The 19124-nt window shown below is 42.8% G+C and overlaps 1 protein-coding gene across 1 annotated transcript in view; it reads right to left on the reverse strand.

Moving 5' to 3' along the window:
- Positions 1–19124, reverse strand: part of ZIC3 (Zic family member 3) — a 223401-nt gene that overhangs the window by 44296 nt on the left and 159981 nt on the right. The window lies entirely within an intron of this gene.

Here is a 19124-nt window from a genome sequence, read left to right on the forward strand (position 1 = left end):
ATGACAGGAGAATTGGCAACAGAATCTCATGACTGATTTTTTTTTTTTTTAAACATTAAACTTAGGCTTGGTCAACTGTCCACAAGTGGTTTGCAGAGAAGGGAGCTGGACATAAGATCCTGACATGCTGTAAAATCACAGCCCTTAAAAAAAACAATCAAGAGTCCCAGACCAACTGTCAGCCAGAAAACAAGCCCTGCAGACGTGGCTGCTGGAGTGCAGAGCACCTGAGACTCCAAATGTTTTCTCTTCTGCCTCTGTTGAGAAGCGAGGGATGAATCTAGCTTCTAAAAGAGCACAGGATCAATACTGAAGAGAAGGTAATTAGAAAATTAAAAAAAAAAAAAAAGTAACGTACTTAGAAACACAGAGCAATCTGCCATTACTGAGCAAACCCCGGCATTGCTGAGTCACCCATAGGTTTGCACACCGGCAGGTGACGTTTCTGCGCTCTGTGCCTTGCTTTGGTGCTGCTCTGTGCAACTAACACAAAGGACCCAAGGCACAGAGAAGGGTTTGAGCCATCCATGCTGGAATTGAGGCACCCTGCTTTCCTACAGAGTCAACGTCCATGCCCTGTAACGACCACACCTCTCCCAGATAACTCCCCTATCTCTGCTGTAGTTACCTCCTATCCTGCATTTTGATTTCCCCCCTCCAGGTGCTGGATGCGGACTTGAGGTTTCTGAAGCAAGATCAGAGACAGTACTGAAGTTACCCTGGAGGGAATTATTCCACACTAAGAATCCAATGGGGTGAACATGGGGGATGCTCTGTTCTACTTTCCAGGAAAAAAAAAAAATAGTGATTTGCCCCTACAATGCCCCAAGCATTCCTTTCTCAATGGAAATGTGTTTTTTTTTGTTTTGTTTTTTTTTCTGGCAGGCTACTCAGTGCTCCAGTCTGATCCAAGAAAGTGACTGAGCATGAAATCTGTGGGCCTGATCTGATGTTCTGTGACACGTATTGTGGCCTTGTTGGAGAGACCCGAGTGCCTTGCACCTTGCACGACTGAGAAGCATCTGCCCTGGATTTAAAAACAAAAAAAGGTACAGGAGGCTCCCTTCTTCAGTCCTAGATATTCAGAAAAATTATTTATTTAAAAACTTGCTTCACTCTTATAAAATTACTTTTTTTTAATATAATTTTTAATTTAAAAGGATACAAAAGGATAATTTCACAAAGGATAATTTTATATTAATTTCTGATATTTTGCCTAACCTGTTTCCCTTAAATCATAGAGTGGCTTGTGTTGGAAGGAACCTTAAAGACCATCCAGCTCAAAACCCCCCACCAGAACAGGTTGCCCAGGGCCTCATCCAACCTCATCTTGAACACCTCCAAGGATGGAGCATCCACAGCTTCTCTTCTATTTTCCCTTTTCCAGTCTCAGAAGGAACTATAAGCAAATAGCAAAACACTAAACAGTTTGATGTGCTTTTCACAGAAATCCTCGCTTTTCACAGGAAGTCTAAGCAAGGGGGAGCATCCCTGACCACCACAGCTGCTTCACTGCCTGTGCTAAAGCCCAAGGGCATTTCATAGCCTAAGCAGCAATTCTGAATTGTTTGCTCATGCTAAGAATGGCATTCTTAAAAAGCACATAGTGCTAGCTTGTATTTGCTGCTATTGAAGACAACAGCAGAGCTGCCATCCACTCTAGCAGACAGAGATAAGTAATGTCTGATGACCCAAACCTGGATGGTACAGCATGTTTCACATCCACGTGGCTGAAGTAGGAAGCACACAGTGGATTTCCCACCTAGTTACTGGATATAGTGTTTTAGAAATTGAAAGTTACTCTCTTTCTTTCTCTGTAACCTGCCAAACATCTGACCTAGTGTGTCAGGGAGTTTTGAAATAATGCAGCAAATCAGAATGCTGGAGGCACCAGGCTTCACAGCCTCTGACCCAGCCATCAGTTCAGATGTAGCTTTTCTGTATTGTATCAGGTGTGTTATGCTCCTTAGAGTTAAGGTTTGAAGAAAAATCACTGTCAAGTAAGTAACATGAGTATCAGTATTTCCTGTTTTCCCTTTCTTTTTCCAGCATGTCATTGCATCCCCCACTAAAAATAAATAAATTAAAAAAAAATGCAAGCAGAACAAGCTAAGAGCATATAGCTCACTTCAGAACTGACAAGCCAGCCTGTTTGGGTCACCCCAGGCATCTCTTAGCCAGCTTTCCTAATGCTGTCCCACCCACTGTGCGAGGCATTTGGGAAGGAGAACCCAGGGCAAGAGGAGTTCCTCCAAAATAAGCTGTGAGTCAGCGGGTGGGGGCTCAGCCCATGCAGGTGCTCCATCCTTCCAGGCTGCAGAACAGCTGAATCTGCACCCACAGCATGGCTGCTCACAGGCTTCAAGTTGTCCACATAGCTGTACCTCTGCTGGATCAGACCCAGAACACCTGGGGTTTTGCAGCGCTGGTTTTCCTTTCAACACTGCAGGCATTGGATGTGCACCAGGGAGGGCTGGCTGTGAGTCTCCCAGAGGTACAAAACAATGTTTAGTGCAGGTGGTTCATGAGATGTTTGTCCAAGGACTGCACTGAAACTGGCTATGATCTGAGGCTTGGTGTAAACTTCTCCCGGGAGCACATTTACTTCTGAAGACTGATGACTTCAAGCAGCTTTAACACGCTTTGACAAAACAGTCTCTATTTTGTGGTCACATGGAAGGAAGAATGTAGCTCCGAATTAGTCTGGAGAGGCATTTGTCTGGTGTCCTTGCTAAGGCAGTGGCCAAGTCCAGGTGGTTTATAGGAATGTAGTAGCAATCTTATGGAACAACAGGCTTCCAAAAGGGACTTGAGTTATGCCTGAAAGCCTTAATTTAAATACATGTATATATACACCTCAGAAGATAAGTTGTTTTTTGTGTTTTTTTTTTGGTTTTTTTTCTTTTTTTGTTATTTTTTTTCCTTGCATTCTGCTGAGGTTGGGGTTTTCACAGTGCCTCAGCAATAACAGTGGGTCCCACAAGCAAAGTGCATGCTGTGGGAAGAAGCATATTGTGGAAAGGTGAATTTCATTTTTGCCAAATCCTCACAAACCTTATGTCTAGAAATCTCTGTGTTTACTCTTTGTGAACCTACAGTCATTTTGGTCACTTTAAACAAGTGTCTATAAGGATCCAGGCAAGTTCACTTCCAAGCACAGTTAACTCCCGCCTGCTCAGGAGCTGCTGGCATTGCCCAAGCAGTCAGGAGGAGAAGCACAGGACAGAGTCTCCATGCAAACTGGGAAGTTACTTTGGAATTTCTGGCTGGCCCTTTGTGCACCGTTAGCTACTGTTGAGTTGTATTTTTTTTTTTGCATATATTTAAGCTGAACACTTTAAAGAACTTGCCCAACAGGCACAGATGCCCAATATGTGGCTTATTAATACTTAATAAATAATGCATTAAAATTACTTGCAAAGAAGGAGAAATCTTTGAAGGAGTTGACACCAGCACTAATCTGGGACAGGACAGCTGTACAGCACGTCCCCTCCCACATTGCCCATGAGAAAGCAGGGTAATAACTTCAGCAAAGTTTAATACATCCCCAGGCTCATGGAAAACTAGTTCTAGATAACGGTTTGAAGGAGCCCTGAGAACACATGAATCACAACATAATGGTTGAAGAATGCATGCTAATATTGCCTTAATAAAATCCAAAGCAACTAGGTTATGAAGAATCAGAAATAATTGTAGAGATGGGAAACCTTGGGGAATCTCCTTAGCTGAATCCATGGGAGAAGGATATCATGGTTTTGTAATTCACACATCCTCTATTTCCTGACTATACCTTGAAGAGGACTCTATATTCAATACAGTTGGGCAATAAATCTCAGGTGTCATTGGCATTTTTCTCAAACCTCCCTTACTTGGCAGAAGCAGAAAACCTTTTGCGATGGAAATTGTTCCTTCCTATCTGTGCAGCCAAAATTTCTTTTTATGAAAATATTTAATGCATCTACCATTCAGGTAACCACATCCTATTTGTCCTTGCTATATGTGCACACACATATATGCCTTTTCTATTTCTCCTTCATGATTTCTGCTACATCGTTTTCAAGTATATACATAACACGACTGGTTATTTGAAATAATTATGGTATCTTTTCAATATTCTATATTTAATCTTATTTAAGACTATATTTGCCTTCCTTGATTGCCACTGTTCATATTCCTTCAACTATTACATGTTGCTTTCTATGAGCCCTAAAATCACTTTGCAGCTTCAAAGGCGAAGAGACACCCAAGCTGCAGCTCCCTGCTTTGTGAGCAGATGCCCAGCTGTCGGCTGGCTTCTTGCTCACAAAGGCTGAGACTTTGCTAAGAGATGTGCTGTTTGAGAGGAAGAGCAAATTTCAGTCCCACAGATGGTCAGGAGGGGATGAATCATTGTGCATACAAAAGCCACAAACAGCTCACGCATAACTCACAAGTTACGTATAAAAGTATAAAAGATAGAATTCAAACACAAATCAACTGAGTAATTTGTGTCGACATGTATCAGAACCAGTACATCGTAAAGGAGCAAAGCTTGCAAAGTACCAGGGGTGGTCTGACCCAGGAGGAAAGGAACCAGCCACTCAAAATCACTATTAATGCCAATTTCCCAGACCATCACACCAACGGCTAAATTTATTACTGTCAGCAGAAAACAACATAGGAAATAACCAGCTGTTGGAAGCCACTCAATGTGCAGTGTGACCAATGGCCATGGGAATCCAGGAAGGCACAGAAACAAGTCCAGTCGTGCTTCTTAATTCTTTGCTGAATATTTTTAAAAAGTAAGCTGACTTAAGAGTAAGAGCAAAAACTAGAAAACCATTGAGCTTTCCTACCCTGGTCCTAAATAAGGAATGAACAGTATTTTTATCTCACCCAGGAGCCTGGGAGCAGGAAAGCTTGAGAAACCTGGTGGCAACTGAAATCCATGAAGCTGCATTGGGAAGAAAATGGTCCAAGGGCTGTGCTTTGGCCATCAAAGGATTGCACAGATCCAAAGCTCCAGCTGAAGCTGATGATTCCTCACCAGGTTGTTTTATCAGCCCAGGCAGACTTCATCAAGCTTTACAGTCGATAACAACAGGTGAACTTGCAGCTTTTTCATGATAAACCACTACAGTGCACCTGGAAGCATTACTGTAGATGTACAGCATGCTGAAAATTATTCCTGGCAAGTAGACAATTAAAAAACAGTAGCAAGTGAACCTCTAATACTGGCCATTGCCACAAATGCATTTTTATTGAGGCAGTAAGTTTTTATTTTACATTTGCTGATCATTGTATAGATTATGTTGCCAAGATGCTGAACTGCAGCAATATTGCAGCAGGTAACCACAGCAAGGTCTGGGGCAAAAAAAGGGATGTTTTTCTGTAAAAAGGTTCAAGTCTCAGAGTGGAATTACAGGGGCCTAAATGCAACCATTTCTGAAATAAAGACCTGACTTTCCTGTAAAATAATACTAGTCATACAAAGTGCAAATTACCAGAAACACAGCAACTGAAGGAATAATATCACAATGCAGGAAACATTAGGAGGAGGCTGCCTTGTAACCAGCATCACATAACCTCCCAGAGGGAAGAAAAGGAAAGAGGTGATCTCCAAATGCTACAGCTTTGGAGAGAGAAGGGGGGTAGAAAGGCAGACAACAACATGGTTGGGTGATCTACCCCCTTGTGAGCATGTCTGTTGCTTGAGGAAATTCTCTATTATGCACTGATTATATGCAAGATGACTTTGCTTGGAAGTGAAAGGCATGGAGGGATTTTGATAGATGGACATTGTAAAATATTAGTGATAATAAAAGCATTATTTGTTGTCAGTTTAAAGTATGCAGCTTCATTACAAAACTAAATAAATGACTCCATGATTCAAACAGTAACTAGATGAATATTTTAATCCCTGTTCACTGCCAGTAGCATTAACTAACTGCTTTTTGTAATCCTTTTATAAATCTCACTTGTAATATATTATATCTGATATAAATTCTGAGCTTTCCTGATACTTGCAGCAATTTGGATTTCAGCTGCCTGTCATGTTCTGTGGGCTAGAGTAGTCCTGCTGCTGATGTTTTGAAGTCCCCCTCCAGGTGACTTTGTAGCCTGAATCAGCAACAAGGGTTTAACTGTGGCAGAAATGTTGCCAAGAACAGGCAACAAACAGGCTGCAGAGACGCCTCTTAACTACACTTCAACTGAGCACACAAGGCAGCTGTTGGAAAGGTACTTTTGCAAACTGTAAGTGCATGAAATGGACTCTAAGAGTCCATTTCCTAAAGAACTTTCTATAGAAAGCATCAGTGGAATTTGAATTACTAGCATTTGTTTCATGATCAAAACTTCTGTTCATCTCATCTGGAAGAAATAGTACTTGCAAGTCACTCGTGTGGGAAATCCACTGCAGGCTCAGGTCATAAAATCGTGGTATCTCAGCTCTCCTGTGGACTGAGAAAGGATGTCACAAGCATCTGCTGCTTTTACCTTATAACAAGAAAAGTGCATGAGTTTTTCCTGCAGTTTATTTCAGACACTATGACAGCTGGCTCTAGCTGTTATTGAATACAGAACTATTAAAGCATTTTGAAGCAAAGTGGCTGAGCACACGTAATACATTGGTTTTCTAATTTGTTGCCCTAAGTTTATACCCTTTAGGTGGTTAAAGTCAGACGGATCCAACTCTAGTTTCCCTTGTGATGATAGGAAGCACATCTGCTGCCTAATGCTCAGACACTGGTGCTACTGGAAATGTCCCTCTGGCACTAATAACCTGTGGATTAGAGACTGAATGAATGCCAAAAAAATCCTGTAAAATTAACACTAAATTAACAAGTCATTGACAATACCTGTCAAGAACAGAATGTTAATCTTTAATATAGCTGCCTCTGAAGAAGAAATATTTCAGTTACACAAGAAAAAAAAAAAAGAAGAAAATATGGGGAACTTTCTGTCACACTTGGATGCTTCACTTACCACACTGATGAATCAAAATAATTGCCAAGTCCAGCACTTTGAACAACACTAAATACAGTGCTGGATCTGTTGATCCTTTAAACAAACAGCTCTTTGAACCTAAAGTGAGTGCCTCCCTGCAGCATCTGCTTGCTTCTCGCATTTTAAATTGAGGGAGGGAAACATGACATGCAGATATCAGAATCTGCCAGGATGGCTGCTTCTCTGTGTGCTTTTTTGTTCACCTTCACCATGGTGAGTGCTCCCACTCAGGTGGGGTTTCTTAGATCATTTCAGTTACCAGTGGTGACCTGCAGAACACCTAGGGAGAATTTTTGCGAGGTTGGATGGGAAAAATTAAAAAGCCTAAATATTTAATGTTCCCAGCTAAAGAAAGCCTTGAGGGTCAGCGACCAGCTGCTGACTGCCCAGCACTGACTCCCCTCAGCTCAGGCCTTTTTTCCTCTAGAAAATAAGGCCTCTTAGGATTTTGTCTGTCCAGTTTTTATCAAGTCCTGATGTGTTCCTGCTCTGCTTCAGCCAAGTGTCCCAAGCTTTCACATGATTTGGGACCTCACCTCAAGCTCTGGTGAGTCCTGTGTTCTCACAGATGTGGCGAGATGCTCATGGTTTCAGTCATTCTAGACCATGAAGAACTCCAGGTATTTTAAATGTTTGAGTAGAGATGTATGCTTCCAAGTATAGATTTTTGATGTATTAGGACCTCAAAAGGAAAAGATGAAAGTAGAAATGACCTCTTAAAAGCTTTGATTTTCCAGGTGAAATTTCCATAGCAAATCACAGAGGGGAGAAATGGTTATACTTGAAAGTCTGATTTTGAGATAGTTAAAAGCATTTTCTAATGGACACAGTGAGAAGTAGGCAAATTTATGCAAGCTATATTTCAAAATTCACTGGCCAGAACCAGAGAAACGTAACCTGCCTGTAACAGGGCAAGAGAGTGGTGTATTGATTACATTAACCAGGAACGACATGCAGCTGTACAGACTTCATTCTGAATCTCTGATAAAGGACCTACAATCCACACAGATAATGTTCCTGTTTTAATGTTTATCCAGCTCTGAATTTAGTATATCATTCTCTCAGAAAGAAAGTTAAAGGATTTCAGACACATGGTTTGATTCACGGAAATAATGAAATGATAAAAAAAAGTTTCCTTTCATGGCTTTGACATCAAATCAAGATTTGACTCTCCTGTGAACAGTGTGTATTGGAGATGTCTCGGCCAGAAATGCTGCCTTTCTCTAAAAACTCAGGTCCATCTGGGCTGGAAAGGAAGATCTGCCATCACAATAAAGTGAAAGCATGGGGCAGTATATCTGACAGTAGACCTTCCACAGAAATCTCCTTTTTTTTCCCCCTCTTCTTACACTTCATCTGCCACCGCTGGTGCTGCTGCTCCTTCTCAGCTCCCACTGACAAATGCATCTTCGCTCACCTCGACCTGGCCACGCACCTGCAGCAGCGTCACAAGGGGCTCAGTTATTATCTGCAGCTCTCAATAACACTGATAGCATCTGTGGCCTCCCGAGCCATTGATTACAGACAAGATGAGTCACCCAGCCTCTGCAGACATGGCTGCTTCAGAATAAGCATGGAGAAATTTCATGTCACAGACCAAAACTGAGAAATCTTTCAATGCGTGAAGCCCAAGGACAAGGAAAAAAGTGGAGAATGACACTGCTGTAAAGAAAGTAACTGAACATGAGGGATTGTCAACAATATCCATTCTGCCCCTTGCACACACACCCCCACACCCACTCCTTCCCAATTACAACGGTATAACATCAGCTTCTGGGCACTACTCCATGGGATGAGAAAGCTGTGAAAGACTATGCATCACACAAGAAAAATATGTTTTTAACACAATGTGCTAATCTCATCCATTCTGCTCCTGGTGTTCCAGCAATGAGCAGGAGGCCTGCTGGATGTTTAGCTTGGGGGTCCCTTCCTAAACTCTCCAGCACAGACTCGTCTTCAGTTCTTCAGGTGGTGGGAATCCACCCAGAAACCTCTCCAGCAGTGGCATTCAATCGTCATTATGAGCAGACCACCCCAACAGCCCTCCTATGCCTGCCCCCAGCAAAGTACCCACCCCCTGGGTAGAGGACAGCAGGGTTACCCAAAGAACACAAGACCAAGAAAGCCATGGCCAACCCTTCCCCAACACTGGTACATGGCCTGGGACCTCCTCTTCAGCTTCTCCCAGTGCTTTGGTGGGTGAGAGGAAGGAACACCATAGTAAAAAAATGCTTGCACCACGACAGCGATCAGTCTGCACACACTGTGAGAGCTGCACAGGGCCCCAGCGGGCTCAATAGCCACTGCAAAAAGTAATAATGAAAACTCATTCTTTGCAATAATGCAACAGAAAGTGAGGAGACATTTCAATATAAGTAACAGAACCCCTAGGTTAAGGGAGATTAACAGCAAAGAGGTTTATTAAGCGTGAATCATTTCCTACTTATTGTCCACAAACGCATTAGAGTGTGCTTTTCTTTTCTTTTTCGTAAGCCAAATGTGTAATTGGCATTATTAGTTTTCTCCTCCTCCTCCTTTAGTTTTTAATTAGAGCATAGAGGGGGGAAATGCATATTTGATATGAAGGAGAACTGGAAAGGGAGAATAATAATTCTGACTGTTTCAATTATTCCGACACAAACTGAGCCAGATTTTTGTCAGAGCTCAGCCTCCACAGTCAGCACCGGATCTGAGCTGAGGCGAGTACTCCCTGTGCTCTGTGGGGCTGAGGCACTTGGGAGATCCAGCCTTCACCCAACACAACGTGATGGGTGCAGGGCTCCACCTTGGTTTGATTGCAGGGCTGGCACACTTTCAAACCATTGGCCTCACTTGGAAATTGTCTTTCTAGAAGACGACGACTTCCCATCAGCAAAGTTCTGCCTTAGGTTCAATGTCCCTTTCTTTATAACTTCTTATTACTGGAGGTTTCAGCCTTCATGTGCTGAAAGGAACCATTGTCTCTCCCCACCTATCTGCCACCTTCAGAGTCGCTGCTTGATGTGAACGTGATTGTTCACCCCATTGCTCTACCCTGAATCTTCCTTTGTCTCTTCCTCTCAGTCCTCTCTCAAGGCTGTATCTCCCAAACAGATCTCCCTCCCTCGCCCTCCATGGCTACAACCAGCCTTGCCACAGACACAGCATGTGTCCACCCTAGTCTTTTTGCACCAACCTGAATTGTGCTCACTGGAGCCCATTACAAAATTACACTCACAGACCTTGGGTTAGGTGCTCTCTGCTTCCTTTTTCTTCCACCTCTAGTCTGGGGGGGGAGTTAATATTGGAGCTGAGAAAGCTAAAGTAACCTTTGAAAACTTGTTTAGTTTTCATCATTCAAGAAACACTTAAGGAATGTTTTGTGCAGAAGGCACTTAAGTGTAATTATTGTTTCTGAAGTAGCAGAAATATGTTTCAGGTGGTGTATAGTGTTTGCAAAATACCGTCACGTTTGTATCTATGGAAACCACAAGATACACATGCCATACCACCATGACTCCATCAGTTAGTTCCATATCATTTTACCAGCATAATTACTCCAGTAATTCAAATGTTTAATTCCAGCTTGTTTTCATTCATAGACATGATTTCATGGCACGTGCGTTTTTCCAAAGCAGATGTTTAACTCAGTCACTTCCAACCTGATCTCATGGCCACAGGGATTTTGAAAGCTGTGCGTCTGCAAAGTCAGTGAGGAACACGTGAGAAGGACTTTGGACCACTCTGATGCTTACTGCAATGCAGGAAGAGATGTGGCTGGCAGTTCCAGATCTGGAGAAGAAAGTTACGAGTGCAGAGCCTCTTGTAACCTGTCCAGTACCGTTGCTGCTGCCACAACGGAAAGTGAGCTGGAAAAGCCTTCACAAGCAGAGAGGAGCATGACCTTCCCACAGCCTCTCCCCTGCCTGCTGGAGGCCCAGTGCTATGGCATTTCAGAGCGAGGTGCTGGGCTGTGTTCGAGACTTATACTTGACAAATGAATTGGTCTCAGCTGCGGATTCAGCATGTACACAACCCACTAAGTCACTTCAGGGCCTGTCTCTAATTAAATGTAGGCAAGTATAGACATGGATTAGAGAAACACAGACCTCCAAGGAAGATGAGAACTTGTAGTTCCTTCAGGACTTTAAATCTCTCCCTATTTCAGAGAAGCCCAAATACCTTTTCTATCCTCTTAAATACAAGCTATAGACTCTCCTGATGCAACACACTTGCAGGAGGTAGTTTATCTCAAGCACGTAATTCATTTTAAATGGTATTAATTCTTTCCCATGACAAATGCTGCAGCTGTTCCCACTGACCAATACCTGCACACACCATGTCCCACTGGGAAAAGGGATGACGCTCTCCAAAGATGCACTGCCCATCAGCTGCAGTTCAGACACCCCCAGCCCACTCTGCCTTCTCCGTCTGCCCTTACAAGGACCACTGGGATAGCTCATACTTTGATGGCAAGAGCCAGAACAACAGGTTTATTCCAGACTGATGTCAAAATCAGAGAACTCAAAAAATATCCCATTGAACTGGAGGGAAGAGGGAGCAGAGTGCTCAGGGTAACAAAGAATTAGTTCAGTTACCTCAAGCAGAAAAATTGGAAATCTTTTCCCTTGATTGCTCTCTTGCTACCTGAAGAATTGACAGCTCCAGCCAGGGAGCAGCAGGGACAGCTTGTTTTGGCAGAGTCAAGCAGCCAGTCATGCTACAGAGGAGAAATTTTGTTGGTGTCCCTATTCCCTGCACACAAGAGGGGAGGCAAATGGCAGCTGTCACCAAAGACTATGCATCTTGCTCACTTCCCTTGCTGTCAGAGTAATGGAGACATACGACTTTAAAAATAACAATGAAAAGAAAACTGATGCAGCATACACTGTTCCCTGGAAAACAATGACTTGCATCATCTGGCTATTAAATGCAAGCTCCATAAGATAGATAAGCTTAATGTCAGAGCTTTAGAAAATGACTTTTTCCTCCAATGCAGTTGCAAGAAAGCACAAACAGAGACAGGATTTCTGCTAATAGCGACAGGATCAGTTTGTTGTGTCCTTCATTTCTAGTTATGACGTTAAGATCAACTTTTGAAGTTTCCTGCTTTAAAAAGAAGTAGCCACCCAGACCAGAGTTCTGTTACCTTCCCTAACAACAGCTAACGGCTGAGACTGGTGGGCCTGTGGGAACTTCACACGCTTCTTGGCGATGACATTTAGGGATGCACAAAGCAAACACCAGGAGCACTTTGGTAAACAGAGCTGATTTGTTACATCAAGCCAATGCAGCTAAGCCAGATGAAGGCTACGCTTCAGAAGATGGCATCATCTACCATCCCTTGGGTGTTCATTGTCCCAATCCAATTTAACTCATCCATTCGATTTGTAAATAGACAAAGCCTGCAGAATTTGTAAATTAGGAGCGCTTGCCCAGCGAAAGTAAAAGCCCTCACTTTGTATAAAAAACAGCTTAAAAGCATACAAGCAAAACATAAAGCAACAGGGAGGACTACCGAAAATAGACATTACTGAGAGGCAAGCTGCTTAGAAAGTTAGAATTCTGCAACTTTTCATAGACAAAAAGTCACTCATCACATCATTAAAGTCTAGTGAGTAAGAAGGCAACATCAAAAATGCCAGAGCACTTACATGATCATGATGCATTATTCTTTGAAGACAGCTTTTGATGCTTTTCTAAACAGAATAATTTTTCCGCATAGTATTTGATGTTGATGTGCAAAACACAACCATGACATTAAGAGAACAGTCTCAGCATTAAGAAGAATTCCCCCAGTCTGTGACCTCCTGATATTCTCTAGGTAATTCATGAACACAGAAGAAAACAGATAATTCAGCCCCCTGCCCCCGCTTTCTTTAACCACATACATTCAAGCCTCTATTCTCCCTTCCCAGTAGGGCAGACGTTTAAGTGTTTCCTTATACTGCTTTTATTCAAGGATGGTCTGCTTGTTACGGCACTACCCTATGAAGGGGAGACATTAATACAGTTGCCCACTTTGCAGATTTCTTGTGTGATCTTAGACAAGTCCTGGAGCCTCTCTGGTTTTGCAGGCAAAGCTGAATGGTTCTGAGTGGTTATTATTGGTTTTGCGAGCATTTATTTTGCCAAATGTGGTCTGCAGGAGCTTGCCAACGCGTCTGCTGGCTGTACCCCCTGGGGAAGTGCTGTGCGTGGCACATTCTGATTTGAATGGCAAGGAATGTTTTTTTTTCAGTCACAGGATGGACTTTGCAAGGCAGCCTGCGTTCTTCCAGGGCCTCCAAATTTACTTTGAAGAGGCAGGAATCACATCTAGGTCTCCCAAGCCTGAAAGCACAGCATTAAGCACAGGAAAGGGATGCTCAGAGGCAGAACCGCAGGATTGCTCACAGCCATTCTGCTCAGCATCCCCAGCAGACTTCTTTCTTGCAAACTGGTGTCAGCCCACGCGTCCCACCCAGCAAGCACCCTCCCTTGTGAACCCCCAGCCTGCTGCTACTACACTGACAGCCTCTTTCCCATTTGTTAGCTCCTTCTTCACTTTTATCCTTCATTCGTTTTATTTTAACTGTGCCACTCCTCTGCAATATGTGCCACCTCCTCCCAGAGGCCTCCCATGAAAGGACCCAGACTGCACCTTTTCCAGCCCAGGTCCTGAGCACTAGGTCTCCAAATTCAGGCTCCTCTCCAGGGACCGGGGCACCCGTTTCCAGCTGAGTACCAACATCTCCAGCCCAGACCCAATTCCCAGGTCTTGCCCCATGCACAAGCAAGTGCTCCATCTACCCAGGAGGGATGCCAGCCAGAAAAGCTTCTAGAGGAGCAGGCTGGGGTCCTTGTTGGATGGCTTTCTGTACCTCTCTGGCCTCTGGGTGGGGCAACATGCTGGAGACTTAAACAGTGAACTCATACTATACACAAAATGACTCAACAGCTGAAGTTAACCCCGCCCCATGCTATTAGTGCAGTAGGTGAAACATCGTCACCACGCCGTGATTTATGGTGAGGACAGTGCTGCATTTGTGTCCTTCAGCATCGCAGCAACGTTTTAAGACCCAGCCTCACAGAAACTTCATTGGAGTAGCTTTTTCCAAAGGGCAATTTAAAACTGAATCTGGAGCGTCAGGCCTGGGATCTTTTCATGGATTTCTGCAAAAGAAAACCTGTGTGCTCTTCTGGGGGCACTAATCCTTCAGGAAATAACAGAGTTACCTGGCTTCACATGCTGGCCACATTGCATACTAAGTGAAAGCAAGGAGTAAAGCCCCTGTTGGCTGCTTAACTGGAGTTAGAGCTCTGTTTTGTGTTTAATCATTCTGTTAAAAGGCAGAGGCGCTAAGCACTGTGACAGGCCTCCTCTAGTGAATCTTCCCTCTGAACATTGTTTCCTCCAGCCCTCCGGCGAGGTCACCCCATGCCTGGAGGCTGTGGCTTATTAGAGCGAAGCCTCCTTCCTGCACAGCAGGGGCTGATCGGGTGCACTGCGAGCACAGCCATGTGGCTCCCAGTGTCTTTGTCAGTGGAGGAGACGGTTGTGGGAGGTAACACTGCAACTATCGTAGCAGAAACGCTCACACGTAGAGGATTTTAGCATCACCGTTTTTTTAAAAATAATAAATAAAAGCACACACACACTTTCCTCTTTCTAGGATTTACGGCAATGACAAAAAATATCATGGTTACATGTATAAAAAAAATAAGACAAGGCCAAAAACACAGTTCTTTGTTATCTTATTTGAATTTCATTTTGGTCACCTGGAGCTGGTTCAGAAATTGATTGGTTTGTGTTTTTAGGTTTCTTTAGATGACACCAGAAAAGCAACAGACTTCATTAGAAGCCTACGGTAAAGCCACATTTGTTCTGCTTTTGAAGTTAAAGTTTTCACGTCCATTTTTAGAATAAAGTTTCCAAAAATTACCTTCCCCTAAAAAAAAAAAGTATTGATTTTTATTTCCCTTTGTATCAATCATTGCCTTGCTATATTGCTGGAATCAAACTCTGGTATTTTAGTTTTATTATAAGCCAGTGGTCTGAAATCTGGAGAAAGGCTCTCCTTACACAAAGGGCCCTGCTGCCTTTGCTCAGAGGTATGGCTGCTACCTGCCCGGCCACACATGGCATAGCCGCCGCCACCAGTGATCAGGAACTGATTTTCCTGGCCATGAGACTCTCCTGAAGATTTTGCCAGATCATATTATTCTGTCAGGGAGTTATTTAGAGAAACACCAGCATATGAAAATAAGCCTACTCTTTCCAGATCTACGTAACATCCTAGAACATTATGTTACAGGCCAGTGACCTTGTGATGACTGAAACGCCAAGTGCCCCTCACAGGACCTGGTAAATGGTAGCTTGGATTTATTTTGTGCTCACTAGGCTAAAGATACAACCTCACTATACACACAGCAATAAACTCATATCAGCGTCCATAATACGGACATCCCTCTTGCAGTTTAGCAGTCTTCTACCAAAGACCGCTTAAGATGCTAAAACTTGATCTTGGGGTAGGAGTATGTAGAGCATTCAGAAAGAAAGGAGCAGAATTAAACCGTCCATTTTCCCTTTTGAAAGAACTCTTGAGGCTCCATGCAAGATCTCCTGCTATTTAAAGCATTCTTGATAGACCAGAAGAGCAGTGAGCAGCAAGGCAGCAACTTGTGCAGATGACACTGGGGTTCAGATTAGTCCAGATCTCCACTCATCTTTATGGGGTTTGGTCCACTGGAATAACCCTTGCTATCAACAATTACAGCTGCTTCTCTGTTACTGCCTGTGAAGCCCATTTTGGTGAGCTACGTGGAAGCTTGTGCCCACCCTTCCCCCAACATGGGAGCAGGGCCAGCCACAGCAGGGCTGACTGCATGTCACATAAAAGCAGGGAGCAGAACTTCAAACACTTGGATTTTAGGACTTAATACTTGAAAAGTGGTGAATTAAGCCTCTCCAGTTCTGTTCTAAAAAAAAATAAAAATAAAACAAGAACTACAGATTGCTCTTAGAAGGTTTCCTGTACTCTGTACAGTCTTCTTATAAAACCCTGATGACATTCACACAGATATGTTTCTCTGCCTTAAGCTCCTTAATACATCAGTTAAGAGGAAAAAATACACACTAGTAAAATACATTCATACATTAAATATGATGAAATACAAAGCACATATGAGATAGCTGTGAAATATTTATTTTCTTGTAAATACTTTCTCCATTAGGATTCTGGCTTGATACTTTGTATAAGATGCAGTTTCGCCTGCAAGGTACAGCCAGTGGAAAATGGCAAACAATTTTTCTCTCAGTTAAGAGGATGACAATGATGCCCAATACATCAATGAAATTTCAGTCTGTGTTAGCATCACTGATGGAACAGGAAATTGGATTCCACTGTCTAATCTATTGTTAATGATTTCACTTCATAAATACACTTAGTCTTCATTATAACTTCTTGTTGTTGGAAATAGTTAAAGATTTGGGGCAAATATTCTTGGAAGAATCAATTATCAGCAAGGCATGTCCTAGTATTTTGATTTATGGATTTTTCACCAGCAAGAGACCTTGAGCCCAGGTTTGGCTAGAAGGTATAGAATGAGCGCCATTGCTTCAGCCTCATGGTAGAAAACAAGGCATGCTTTCATAGGCTGAAACCACATCTACAAGAAGGGCCCAGTGTACTGCAATTTCATAGAGCAGGAACTCCGGATTAGTTCCATTAGTTTCACATGGTGTGAGGAAGGAATGCACCACCATCTCCTAACAGTGGTGTGCTACTGAGCAAATCCCTCACACCAGGAACCTGTGCCAGCAGTACAGGAGTGACAGCATGACATCGTAGCATAGATGCAGCTAGACGCAGGATATTAATCTTCCCTGGTATTCTTCCCTTGTTCCATCCTGAAGGCCTCTGTTCCTGTTCTTCATCTCAAATGTTTAGGCTGTTGAAGTTTGTTACAGCAATAAGTTCTGCAAATGTGCTTAGAGTTACACTTTGGACATATGTTAAATAGGAGGGTGTCTGAGCAGTGAGTCAGGACCTTGCCACACTTCCCACCAAACATCACACCATATTTCTCCCTACTGTACTGTCTTAACAGTCTGTCATCCTTTCACAGCCATGAAGTCCCAGCTCCTCTAAATCACAGAGGCAAGGTCTTTATATGGCCAACATCTCCCTGAAGAGTGAATCACCTGGAACATGAGCCTGAGAGAAATATAAGACTCGAGTTCTCTGCGTGGGAAGATGGGAGAAAAGCAGCACCAGAGACACAGACATTTTGGTAACTAGTAAGTTCAGTACCAGGTGAAAAATAAGACAGCCCAGAAAAAAGGTTTATAAACAAATATTGACCTTAAAAAATTACAGCTTCACTCTGGTCAGAGCAAAGAAGTTTGAAAGCCTCTGGGGTTTGCACTGGCTCCAGCCAAGAATAAGGCTCTATGCTAGAAGGAAAGAGTAAGTAATATATAATGCAGTATTTTCAAGCACAAAATAAAGTTTCATGTTTCCTACTAAGCTCCACAGGGGAGTTTTAGTATTATGCATTACTTGAATTTTTGAATGATTCAAGTAAATACATCACAAATAGCAAAGGAAATGTGTTTCAATAACACAGGTGTCCACATGAATATATGCATGAATCCTGGCACATATTTTTATTTTGCTAAGAATTGAAAAGTTGCCCTCTGGCATTTCTCATTGCTGTTTGCTGTAAATCTCAGATGAGAATGCAAACAGGAAAGGACACAAAACTCATTGGTAATCCTGAAGAAACACTGCATCACCCCAAAAGGCTCAGATTACTCAAAGCTGCCTGATGTATCCATATGGCAATAATTAAAACAGCAGCTGGACACCCTGTAATACTGGAGTGCCATTCAAACTGGACATCCCAGGCAGGGACAACCTACACAAAGAGTTATCCAACCAAAGCCACTACATTCGTTAAATTTAATCCCCATATTCTCCCCATCACAACATCCCTCCCTGCCTTAGTCTCTCTTCTTGTCCCTGTCATCCCACCCATCTCTCGCTTTCTCAGTCACTCTCAACACAACAGCCTGTGAGCTGCAAAGTCTGCGGGTCAGGGCTGTATATGTTCATTTTTGTCTTCTGCACTAGTTGCTCCCTGCATTAAGGGTTTTTTGCTCTAGATGGGTCTTTGATTTGCTTCTTTAAACAATCCTTGTATTGCGTTTGCATATATTAAACAGAACATATAACACAGAGTGGGGGAAATGGATGCTATTTTTAAAAATAACTTAATGGCTAGACTATTCATTTGATGATTCAGAAAGAAGCAGCAAGTTTTGCCCAAAGAATATCAAATGCTCTGATCATAAGACAGCATCTGGATTTCCCATGGAAATATTGATCTGATGGGAATGTCAGTGGCCAAGAGACAACGCTGTAAACACAACTTTACTTTCAGTCCAATGTCAGCTCTGTGGAGCAGTGGAATCCTGGATAACAAACCATTTGCCAGAAACCCACTCTCCATCCACCAGAAGGATAATAATCCTTTGCCTTGGTGGCATTCAGTCTTGTTTGGCAATTTGCTATTCAGCCTAACATTTGCAGTAATATCAGTGGCCTAAGAAGAAGCACATTTGTTTGAGCAACGGTCATGACATTTTCCCCTTTTACTGAAATAGAGTCTAGTAGCCTGCTTTAATTCGTGAGCAAATGAAAGTGATGCTCATGCTACCTGTATTCCAGCCTTGCAAGCTGTTCATTTAGGTGGCATTTCCACCGGTCCAAACATGGATCAAAGAGTAGAAAATATAATAAGCACTTACTCAACAACACCTTCTACATCCTTCCTGAACTGTAATAGCAATGTAACGCAAATGACATGAAAGGAAATGAGACAAGGAAATTTGAAGTTTTTAAAGACAGATACTATTTTCACTGCAAACCACAGACTTTTAGCCACAAACAGTCATGAAATTCCCTATTCCTTAAGGTATCAGACCAGAGCTAAAGGTCTCTTAAGATATACATGTAAACTAGCCTTGTTGCCTGTACTTTACCTTCCTATCTCCTTCCCAGCTATTAGCTCCTCAGGCAGCGATATTTGCTCAGATTAGTTTTCAAACAACAACGAGCAAACATGCTCAGTCCCCTTCTCAGCTGGGCAGCCACAGCTCCCAGGTCACAGCT

The sequence above is a fragment of the Anser brachyrhynchus genome (assembly GCF_964034855.1).
Source record: "Anser brachyrhynchus genome assembly, chromosome: 13".
Lineage (NCBI taxonomy): Eukaryota > Metazoa > Chordata > Aves > Anseriformes > Anatidae > Anser > Anser brachyrhynchus.